The sequence below is a fragment of the Macrobrachium nipponense genome, chromosome 40 (genome assembly GCF_015104395.2).
Source record: "Macrobrachium nipponense isolate FS-2020 chromosome 40, ASM1510439v2, whole genome shotgun sequence".
Taxonomy (NCBI): Eukaryota; Metazoa; Arthropoda; class Malacostraca; order Decapoda; family Palaemonidae; genus Macrobrachium; species Macrobrachium nipponense.
The window spans coordinates 33,493,385-33,505,538 of record NC_061101.1 but is presented as its reverse complement, the minus strand read 5'-3'; the positions used below and the strand labels follow the sequence as shown (position 1 = coordinate 33,505,538).

Genomic DNA, 12,154 nt, shown 5'->3' with positions numbered 1-12,154 from the left:
AATTTCTTTCTTTTCGCACTAAAAAACATCAGCGACACATCTTGGAAATTATTTAGTCACTTTGATGTCATTTTTGCTCCATTTTATATTAGCCGTTACACAGAGTTTTATTTATGAAAATGTGTGCAATTTCATGTAGAATACAACAAAAAATAATCCATGGTTGTAGCTTTTATCAGTTTTGAAATATTTTCATATCAATAACGATAAGTGCCAATATTTCAACCTTTGGTCAACTTCAACTCAAACGGAATGGTCGAAAAACGCAATTGTAAGCTAAAACTCTCATATTCTAGTAATATTCAATCATTTACCTTCATTTTGCAACAAATTGGAAGTCTCTAGCACAATATTTCAATTTATAGTGAATTTTTGAAAAAAAACTTTTTCCTTATGTCCGCGTGGTAACTCTGGCGAAAAAATCACAAATCCTTTCATCCGATTGTCCTAATGTTTGCACCGTTTTATATTAGCCGTTACATAAAGTTTTATATATGAAAATTATAAATGTTGTATTCTACATGAGCAATTTCATGTAGAATACAACAATAAATAACCCATGGTTGTAGTTTTTATCAGTTTTGAAATATTTTCATATAAATGTGCTAAAATTTCAACCTTCGGTCAACTTTGACTCGACCGAAATGGTCAAAATACGCAATTATAAGCTAAAACTCTTACATTCTAGTAATACTCAATCATTTACCTTCGTTTTGCAACAAATTGAAAGTCTCTAGCACAATATTTCAATTTATGGTGAATCTAAAAATAAAACTATTTCCTTACGTCCACGCGGTAACTCTGCCGAAAAAATCACATATTCTTTCATCCGATTGTCCTAATGTTTGCACCGTTTTATATTAGCCGTTACATAAAGTTTTATATATGAAAATGTGCACAATTTCATGTAGAATACAACAAAAAATAACCTATGGTTGTAGCTTTTATCAGTTTTGAAATATTTTCATATAAATCACGACAAATGCCAAAATATCAACCTTCCGTCAATGTTGACTCGACCGAAATGGTCGAAAAATGCAATTGTAAGCTAAAACTCTTACCTTCTAGTAATATTCAATCATTTACCTTCATTTTTCAACAAATTGGAAGTCTCTAGCACAATATTTGGATTTATGGTGAATTTAAAAAAAAAATAAAACTTTTTCCTTACGTCTGCACGGTAACTCTGCAAAAAAATCACAAATTCTTTCGTCCGATTGTCCTAATGTTTGCACCGTTTTATATTAGCCATTACATAAAGTTTTATATATGAAAATGTGCATAATTTTATGTAGAATACAACGAAAAACAACCCATGGTTGTAGCTTTTATCAGTTTTGAAATATTTTCATATAAATAACGATAAGTGCCAAAATTTCAACCTTCGGTCAACTTTAACTCGACCGAAATGGTCGAAATACACAATTATGAGCTAAAACTCTTACATTCTAGTAATATTCAGTCATTTACCTTCATTTTGTAACAAATTGAAAGTCTCTAGCATAATATTTTGATTTATGGTGAATTTTTGAAAAAAACTTTTTCCTTACGTCCGTGCAGTAACTGCTGAAAAAATCACAAATTCTTTCGTCCGATTGTTGTAATGTTTGCACCATTTTGTATTAGCTGTTACATAAAGTTTTATATATGAAAATGTGCACAATTTCATGTAGAATACAAAAAAAATAACTCATGGTTGTAGCTTTTATCAGTTTTGAAATATTTTCATATAAATCATGATAAATAGAAAAAATTCGACCTTCGGTCAACTTTAACTCGACCGAAATGGTCGAAAATTCCAACTGTAAGCTACACCACTTACAGTCTAGTAATATTCAATCATTTACCTTTATTTTGCAACAAATGGGAAGTCCCTAGCACAATATTTTGATTTATGGTGAATTTTTTAAAACGTTTTTTTACGTCCGTGCGTTATGAATTCATGCATCATATTGTGATAATATTTTCTCAGTGTAGCTTTGATCGTTTTACAATTTGTTATATACCAAAATCTTCACAATTTAGTATACAATAAAACGAAAAAATAATTAACTCATTAGCTTTAACCATTTTGCTCACAGCACGATTTGTATACAATTATATATGAAATTTTTTCCGCGCTGTCATATATTATAACTAATTATCATATACAAGTTTTTCACAAACACACACACATTTTTGAAGCCTCAAGAAACCCAGCAAATGTGTTAAATTTTTTATATGATTTAGTCTCATTTGTATAATGAATAATAACAATAGAACTAAATTTGTGTAAATTGAATGATATAATTACAAATTTCTCACTCTCTATAATACTAATAATAACAAAATTTGTATGGAATTTATCTAATTTTATCTTTACTGTCTACAACTGTAAATGCACCATTCTAAATCAGACACATAACTAAGAGTAGTATTAGTCCTAATTAAAAGAACTGTTTGTTCATGAAAAGGTCTTTCATAAGAGAAAGAGACAGAATAAAGATATTAAAAGCGAGGTTGAGAAGACTTCAAAATATAGATCGGCTGGAAGGAAAAAGAGGAAATAGTATGTATGTAATCTTCACACTCCTATATTTTTACCAACCATTTATTTCTTTTTTAAGGATAATGTATTAAGCTAACTTTTAAATGAAATTACAGTACCTTTAATTTCATTTAAAAGTTAGCTTAATACTTAGGAAGAATGATTAGGGTCATATTTAGTGTTCAAACTCTAGAAGTAAGCATTTATTAGCATTTTATTATCTACGCCAAACTTAAGCGAAAATTCCCTTCGTGTGAGGGGGTCTGGAACCTAAACTCGGGTAAGTTCAGGGTGTTAATGTATCTCTGTCTACTTCAAAGGGATAATGTTTTGTTGAACTACTGTTGCTGTTGTTGTTGACCCCTCTTCAGTTTCTAGAGTGATCCCCTAAGGACAAGTGGAGACTTGTGTGGCTCCAACTTATACCAGGGCTTCTATGGTCTGGGAAAGTGAAACTCCCAAGAATGCTGTTTCCTAGGATACAACTTACCCAGCTGAGTGGGTAATTAACAATTCTGCTGACATGTTGATAGCACCAACGCTTCTCTTAGTGGTCCCTACAAGGTTTGCATAAAGGTCTGTGCATCCACAGCCATGGCAGTCCAAGAAGTCTCGAGGAGCTCCCTTGCAATCACTCCCAGGATAGTGGTAGATGTTAGAATGTAGAGGTGGAGCATGTGAATGAGAAGTAGGTGAGATTTTGCCTTCATATAATTAATCTATTAACCTTGATAGACAAGAGGTTGAGTACAACCCTAAAACCAGATGGCTAAAGACAGTAGTTGTCTGTACCATCACACCAAATTACAACAATCATTTTGGTAGTACTTATATTTCATGTTCTAAAAATTAAACTTTTTACATTTAGGTTAAAATTTTGATAGTAATTGTCTGTGATATATATATGTATGATGTAATTAATGTAATATATGTACAGTATATATATGTTATGGGGGTCAAAGGGCACGTTTAATTAAAAAGAGAGAACTTTTATCTGATAGCGTGACCTATCTTAGTTTGTTCCCATCGACTGCCATCCCTATAACTAGCTGAAAACCAATCATTAAATCTTAGGCGAATTCAAACTCTTGTTATACAAAAATATAATCTTTATTTCCCCAAAATAGCTAACATGAAAATGGAATACAATGAATGAAAGAAAATCCCAAAAAATTATTAAAACACCATTGCTCTTCTATGTAATCATATTGGATATAACTATCCCCACTTATCCTCACTTGTCAGATAACTCCATGAGTCTTCATCAATAAACATCACATAAAAGTCTAGAGAATTCATTTTTAGGTAGCAACAACCAATTCCATCTGAAAAGAAAACAATAATTATCAAACACTGAAATGCACCAATAAGTGCAATGGATAAATGTCCAATAATCTTTTCTAAAAGTTTCTCTCTGGTTCCCCTAAAGTTTTCTAAAGTCTTTTCTCTCTTACTTTACCTTATCTCCAGGGATCTCCAAGCACCTCCTATGGCCTGGTTTCACACTTGAACGTCCGTCATATAATTCCCTATAATCACCACACTAGGGATTTTATTCCATTCATTTACTCTAACAGACAGTGCACTTACACCTACTAATGGACATATAAATGCATGTACGCTAGTTTCTTCTCTGTTCCAATGTATGTGCATTTTCCATTTCCCATGTACACGTCTTATCTAGTGCACATATTGGTGACCTCACGTAGCCTTTTCGTCTGACGTCATGATCACCTGATCTTTCCGCTATCCAGGTCATTTGCCTACGATTTCCCTGGTGCAATCAGATGTGTTTATGAAATTTGTCCTATGTGAACAACTAAGGAATTCGCTGCTTTGCACATCTCAAACAACAAATGCTCAAGGTTGAACTATTTTCACGTTGCCTCTTGATACTCAGGTTGTCGACCCTACATTATTCAATTTAGCGTATCCATTTATACATGTATCCAGTGCTCTGTTTCATAGGTAATTCATGTGCATAATACCATAGATTAACCAAGAGTAATACTTTCCATTAGGCTTGTTTCTGTATCTTTTCCAGCGTTTACTATAAAGTTGAAAATGTTGTCAAATTTGCCTAAATTATTCAAAAATTCGAACACCAAATCAACTTCTTTTATCTAAAATGTAATGCTTGAAACATACTTCCTTTCCAGAACTTATGACTTTCATCAATACATACATCTCGGAAAATGTTAAAAAATTTTCCTTGAATTATCTGTCACACTGTCAAGCACTAGTCTACTTTTTTTAGTGTATTATCATCTGGTCCAGTTTGCCATGTGTTTACCAATAAGATGCATAAAATGATATTGTTATGATACAATAAAGTTTGTTCATACTTACCTGGCAAGATATATATATAGCTGTATTTCTGAAGTCCGACAGAATTTAAAAAACTTCCGACACACGCAGTGGTCGGCCAGGTGGTTAGTACCATTCCCGCCGCTGGGAGGCGGGTATCAGGAAACCATTCCCATTTTGTCTATTCATAATTTTTATTTCCACTGTCCCCTGAGGGGAGGTGGGTGGGTACTTGATTATATATATCTGCCAGGTAAGTATGAACAAACTTTATTGTATCATAACAATATCATTTTGTTCATGAAACTTACCTGGTCAGATATTATTATATAGCTGAATCCCACCGTTGGAGGTGGGAAGGGACAGAATAGAAGGATTTGGGAAACAAATGCATGCAGATGATTTACATCTTGGTTCCACCTGTTAGCATAGCGGACTTCGTGATACTGTCACCCAAGTCTGCTTCTGCTTTACTAGAGTTGCCAGCGATGGTAGAGACCTATAAAGCTGGTGCACTCCAGATGATCTGTCAACGGGGGCGTGACCACAATGACTAGACCATATAGACCATTTCATGAGGGCTAAGAAGTAAAATAAATATATATATATAAATATATATATCACCACCTGACCAACCTAGCCAAAGTTAAGGTGTGTTAACTAAGGCTTAAGAGTTAAGAAGTCGCCGTTGTCGGCGACTCAACAACTAAATTAAGAGCTCTTCCTAACCATTTTCTACAGGATAGGATGAGTGGTACTTCTTGCCCCCAAGATTGTGTCTGCAGCACACGTATGGCCCTAGCGAGCAGCATATCTCATATGCCATCTTCACATCTCGCAGGGAGTGTGAAGTGAACACAGAGTTGCTTCGCTAAAACATGGTACTCAGGATGTTGCTGAGTGCCATGCTCTGTTGAAATGCTTCCGAGGCCGCGCCCTCACCTCGTGAGCATTCAGATAAAAAGATTTCAAATCTTTGTGCAAACACAATGAAGAGCATTTGAAAGAACTCCTTAACCACTAAAGCCAGGGTGTTCTTCGATATGGGCAAGTCTGGTCTTTTTCGGAACACTGCAGATTGCCCGAATGACTTCGACTTTCTTGAGTTTTATGTAGATAAAACTTGAGAGACCTGACAGGGCACAGGACTCTCTCTGGCTCCTGCCCACTAACTTGTGCCATCCTTGCTTCCAAGCTCCTGGCCCAAGGACAAAACGGGTTTCCATTCTTAGGCCACAATGAAAGGCTTAGAGAGCACACCGCCTTGTGTTCTCTAAAACCAAAACTTGTGACGATGGCTTAAAATCTCACTAACCCTCTTTGTTGTATCTTAGGGTGGTTAGAAGGAAGGCCTTCCTGATCACATGCAAGAAGTTAACAGGTAGGAGAGGTTCGAATGCTTTGACATCAAGAACTTCAGACTACGTCTAAGTTCCATATTGAAAGCTTCGATCTGGACATGCACAGTCAGTCCGTCTGTACTAAAGTCAGGTGACCGACCAGTTGACCAGTCAGACGAATCAAGGACAGCAAGGCTGTACCCTGAAGACCATAAGGCACTATTCTTCGCTGAAGGATGAGTGTCTGGACTGCCTGGGCGATTCTAATCTAACAAACTTTGGGGGGTGTATCAACGCAACCCAACGTCGTCAGCGAATCAACTCCTGACTCGAGCTTCTGGTGCCAGGAGAAAAGGAGCAAGGAGCAAAAAGGCGATTCAGTACCCGAAGGAAGAATGCCTGACAGTCCAAAACCTGGTCTCATGTTACACGATCATCGGGGGTGTATAAACGCAACCGACTTTGTCAACAAGAAACTCAGGGCTACTATATGTCGCCTGATCTCGCACGAGTGTCTGACTCCGAGAAAACAGGTGAGACAAAAAGTAGATGGTGAGCGAGTTTCGAGATTCCACAGAACTCAAAGATCGTGAAGGGCTTTGTTGTTTGACAGACGCAAATCTCTGAGCCCAAAAGCCGTCAACAACATATTTGCGTATTCTTTAATAGTTGTGACTGCCAGCTTATCCCATTCTTCAGACGGAAATGGAAGACGGTAATCTTATTCCTGTCAACATCTCGATAGTCTGAACGTTGTCAGACTCAGAGCGGAGAGGTTATAGGTACCTTTCGAGTTAGAGTAGACCGACTCTCTCGGAAAAGGTCCTTGGAAAGTGAACTAGGAAGGATGTGGCCTCTGTGAATCCAGGATCCTGAAGGCCAACATGGGGCGATCAGCGTCATTGTCGCTCCCTGTGCGCCATAAATCCTCATTACATTTCCTAAGCGATTGAAAAAGGGGAAAAGAGACTAAACATCCATCCCCGTTTAATATCATAGGATGGCGTTTAATGGTACCGATCCCGGATCGAGAAAAAGGGAGCAGAGAAGAAGCCTCTTCGTCCTCAACTTATCGAAGAGAAGAAGAAAGGGCATCCCTAAAGTCTCCACAAACTCTCAACATACTTCTAAAGAAAGATTCCACTCGGAAGTCAAAAGTTGCTGCCGTCGATCGAGACGATTCGTACGGACTTTTGCAATCCTGTAACGAACCTCTAGAGGATCGTTACATTCTACGCCTGTTGTTATAATAGGCTCTTTCTCGTAAAACCTCGAGCAGGGACCAGAGAGAAGGATACTTCTTAAGATATGAGAGAGCTGTGGAATATCAGAGTTGATGTGGACCACTGGTTCCAAAAACTCGTTTCGAGGACTGGAGGGACGACCGAATTGCATTTACTTCTTTCAGATTGAGATCCAGGACATCTGAAACACTATCCAGATGTCCGGCACCTTCTTCTATCATGACGCACTGAGAGATGTTCAGAATCATTCCTAGATCTCGAATAATATTTCAGTTTCCCGGTATGAAAAAAACTGTGGTCTGAATTGCAGTCTATTCGGGGAAACAAACTTCTTCAGGAAGGAAATGGTCCCCAGCAAGCTCATCCATTCCCTCCCTCCCCGAGTATGCTTACTTCCCTATAAGGCTGCGCTTTGCCTAAGCAGGAGAGCATATAAAAGTGCAATGTTGCGGTAGACTCGTAGTTCCATACCGTGCGGTAACGAGCACCGAAAGGATTGAGATAACTCTGTTGAACATAGTAAGGCAAAACCGAATGCAACGTTTATTCATTCAGTAAGAAATCCCCTCAATCTTAGGGCTAAAGTCCGTGATTGTAGGAGGAGATACAGTTAGTCAGTCAATCCCGCAGGAGAGACGTAACCGCCAGCACAGAGATACGGTTAGTCAGTCAATCCCGCAGGAGAGAGAGACGTAACTACCGCGCATGACAGCGCACGATCTGTTACTGGCTCGGTTGGAAACTTGGACAGTCAGACACAGCAGCAGCCAGCAGCTTACGAACGTCGTCTCTAATTAACTTTATGTCTGGGTTGCCATCTACCCTATTCTACGAAGAAAATAGGTCCGTTATTTTTTGAGCAAAAAGAGACTCTCAAGCTGGTATATTTAAGCGAAACAGAAAACGCTAAATATATAGATGCGTTTGTGTCGTCAGAACACTACCATACAACGGTAAAAGATAAATCGGAAACTCCTGGAAGGCTGCAGGGAGTAACGATTAAATGTCCTTAAAATAATGGACAATAGACCTCTCGGTTGCCATCCGAAGAGGTAACTACAGCAAGCGTGTATGACTTGAACCAACCAGTAGAAAAAAAAACGCAAGGCAAAATATTTTATTATATCACAATAAAGTTGTTCATACTTACCTGGCAGACATATATATAGCTGAATTCGGAAATACAGCTACATATATCTGAAAGGCAAGTTTCATGAACAAAACTTAGAGAATCGAAGCAGACAGCTCAAGCTTCTTATGTTATTGGACATAAGCGTTCATTGACGTAGTCTACAAGTCTATTTCTTGTACAAGTCTGCGAATGACGAATGAGAGCTCTTCCGAATCTTGTCAATAAGAGCTTATTCGCTTACGCAATATCAAGTTAAAGAGATGTTTGTCAATGAGAACTAACCCATTTACGGGACAAAGAGATATTTTGTCAATGAGGGGATACCCACTTACTTGACAAAACGATAGTATATTGTCAATGGGGGAAAGTCACTGAATTGACAAAATGTAATCAGGAAGTCGAGCATTTTATTTTCCGATTCCCGTCTCAAACGAGAAAGGGGCAAGAATCCTGTTAAGAGACAGGGCTTACGGCAGGTAGAACGACGATGTTCAATTCGGCAGCGTAGTCCCGACTAGAAACTAACAAAATCTATCATCTGAAAAACCCTTTCAGATGGGCTAAAAAGCTTGCAAAAATTATCCTGGGAAGAGGAAGAAACTCTCCAACCAGCTTCCTCTCCCGTATCACAACTAATGCCTGTTAAAGCTTAAAATTTTATTGGCAGTATGGCAAAGGTGGCAAAGGAAGTCCTGTCTTGCGCTTTCCTGAAAAAAGCGTCCTTTTGATGAATGCCTTTGCAAGAATCCTACTGAACGTCGCCGAGACGTCGAGCCTTTACATAACCCGTAACTGCCTTATCGCAAAGTCTTGACTGCGGTAGAGAAAACGAGATCTTCCCTTGAGCTTTCCTTAACTCCATCCACCTTTGCGAAAAGCAATATAATATTGACAGAGACCTCTTGAATTCACGAAAACCCGAGGTCTTGCTTGGGTTTCGAAGACGAAGTTGTCTGTTCACTTTAAGCTTCCTCCGAAGCACTGCTTACTTCACATTCTTGAGGCTCAAATCTTAAACAAGAGCTTGAAGTCTGAAGAGTTCAACAGAAACGTTCAGCCAGGAGACAAACCTGGTGTGCGCTGGCGCGCGCTCGGCGTCCATTTGCGAGGACGCTCGGCGTCCACTGGCGAGGACGCTCGGCGTCCACTGGCGCGCGCCTGGCGTCCATCCGAGCGTCCCGTTCAAGCCGAGCGTCAAAAGAAGCGTGCAGAAAATCGTCACGCTCCTGACCGGCGTCAAAAACAAGCGAGAGAAACTGCCTTCTTTTTCATATTTCTCGGTGGAAAGACGTACACGTGATCAGGCGACGTTCGCCTTCTTACTTCTCACTGAAACGAATAACGAGAGCAGTGAGGGGACGTGAAGCGTTCCTCTTCTATAAAGCTTCTATTTAGAGGGCGCGAGTCCTTCGAGATTCGTGCACGTGCACGATCTTCCGCAGCCTGGGAAACGTCAACAGGTCCTACCGAAGGGACGCCAGATCGATGTGGGTTCCCCGTAACCCTCCTTCGGCTTTCGACATGCCCTCTCCCTAGTCCTGGGAGTCCGACAGAGGTCCAGGCCTAGAGGCGTATGGGGCGGGGATCGTACGTTCCCTCCTGACGAGAGAGAGGACTGAAGCGTCCTCTTCTCTAAAGCTTCTTAGAGGGCGCGAGTCGTTCCGAGAGCTCCAACCCTTGCGCGGGGAGGACGCCTCGGAGGACGAGAAGCAATCCTTCAGGATTCGTGCACGTGCACGAACTTTGGCAGTCTGGGGATTTTCATCAGAAACTGCCGAAGGCACGCCAGATCGGTGGGGGTTCCTCGTAACCCTCCTTCGGCTTTCGAATGCCCTCTCCCTGTGGTCCTGGGAGTCCGACAGAGGTCTAGACCTAGAGGCGTTATAAGGCCGATCTGACGCACCCTCCACTACACAAGGGCACTGTCACTGCACTTAGCCACTTCACTATTGCTCTCTAAAGCAAGCACTTTCGATTCTAAGTTACGAAAACGAAAGAGTATAAGAGAAAAGGGCAATAACCTCTACAGACACTGTTTTAGGGCCCGAAGGCAACATTACAGGGTTAGGAGTAACAATAACAGAAGTAGCACTCTTCACAACAATGAAGAAAGGAGAGCGATCACCTCTCGCAGACATATTCATAACCCGTAGGCCATACTATAGGGTTAGGCAAAATAAAGTCTACAGGAAGGTAGCAGGTTCACTACCCTGACTTTTGTTTACGATTAATTGCGTACATACGAATCATACTTTTCCTTACGGAATTAGACATGTTTACTGATTAATTGCGTACATACGAATCATACGTCTTCCTTACGGAATAGACAAAGTATCACACTCCTTACATGACAAATCTCAACAAAGAAGCAAGACCCAAACCCCTCGTGCATACCAAGTGCGGATCTACCAAAGCTTTCGGTAGCCACACCCTATCTTTGCAGACAACACCCTCTGAAACTAGCCTAACTAGATTCAGATATCTTATGCAAAAATGAATCAAATTCAAATCAATTTAAGATAGCGTATGCCTAGCCACAAATCCAAGTAAATAAATCAAAAGACAATTAGGATACTTAGCGGCAATGAAGTTTCCAAAATCCTAAGACGGAGGTACTGAAAACAGGTGTTTTCAGCACCGGCGACAGAAAAATTATGAATAGAAAATGGGAATGGTCCTGATACCCGCCTCCCAGCGGCGGGAATGGGTACTAACCACCTGGCCGACCACTGCGTGTGTCGGAAGTTTTTTAAATTCTGTCGGACTTTCAGAAAATACAGCTATATATATACTGACAGGTAAGTTTCATGAACAAAATGTAAAATTTTAAGAAAAACCTCTTGCCATTAGGGCTCTCATTTTTTTCCTCTTGAATGTCTCAAGCACACATAGCCCACAATTTCTGCCACAGTAACCTGCGAATATTTATGCAAGTATTTCTGCACTACAATACCTAAAGTTCCAACTAGGAGCTTTGATATTGGTTCATCTCTTTGCCAATAAAACTCCATCAATTCATGATTGAAAAAATGGAAAATATATTGAATTCTTTTGAATTTTCATTTACATTGCATTTTAATGAAAATGCCCTGCCACTGCTATAGAATGCAAAAAACTGTTCTATGATTCTACTCCTGTTGGTTACGTTTGTTGAGACCATTGTCTTCCATCCCTCCTCTTTCATTTTGAGGAGGCAAATTTTCATTGTTCTTGCTGAGAAAGTGAATCCAAAAGGTCTATACAATAGATCATGTTGTCAAAGACTCCTCTTGATTTGCCAGTGAACAATACAAGGATGACATATGTTTGTCTCATCCTGTGACATCTTGATGAATAGTGATAAATCTTATGTAAATAAGCAATTATATGAAATCACTCTATGGCAAATATAAGAATGTTTCAACATCCAGGTCAAGAAATCAATCTTTCAATCACCAGCCTCATGTGAAAGGAAAAAACCAGTGTATCATCCCCCTCAATACAACTTATGTCCCTAGGGTTAAGCGATTCAACAGGAAAGGCACTGAAGACGGGAACAACCCAGAGGGGTACTAGTAATCCTGGGTGTCACAGTGCAATAGTTTTTTGTAAAATGGAAAAGGTT

At 39.5% G+C, this 12,154-nt stretch overlaps 1 protein-coding gene across 1 annotated transcript in view; it reads right to left on the bottom strand.

The window, feature by feature from the left end:
- LOC135212072 (lon protease homolog 2, peroxisomal-like) overlaps positions 1 to 12,154 on the bottom strand; it is a 249,420-nt gene that overhangs the window by 43,792 nt on the left and 193,474 nt on the right.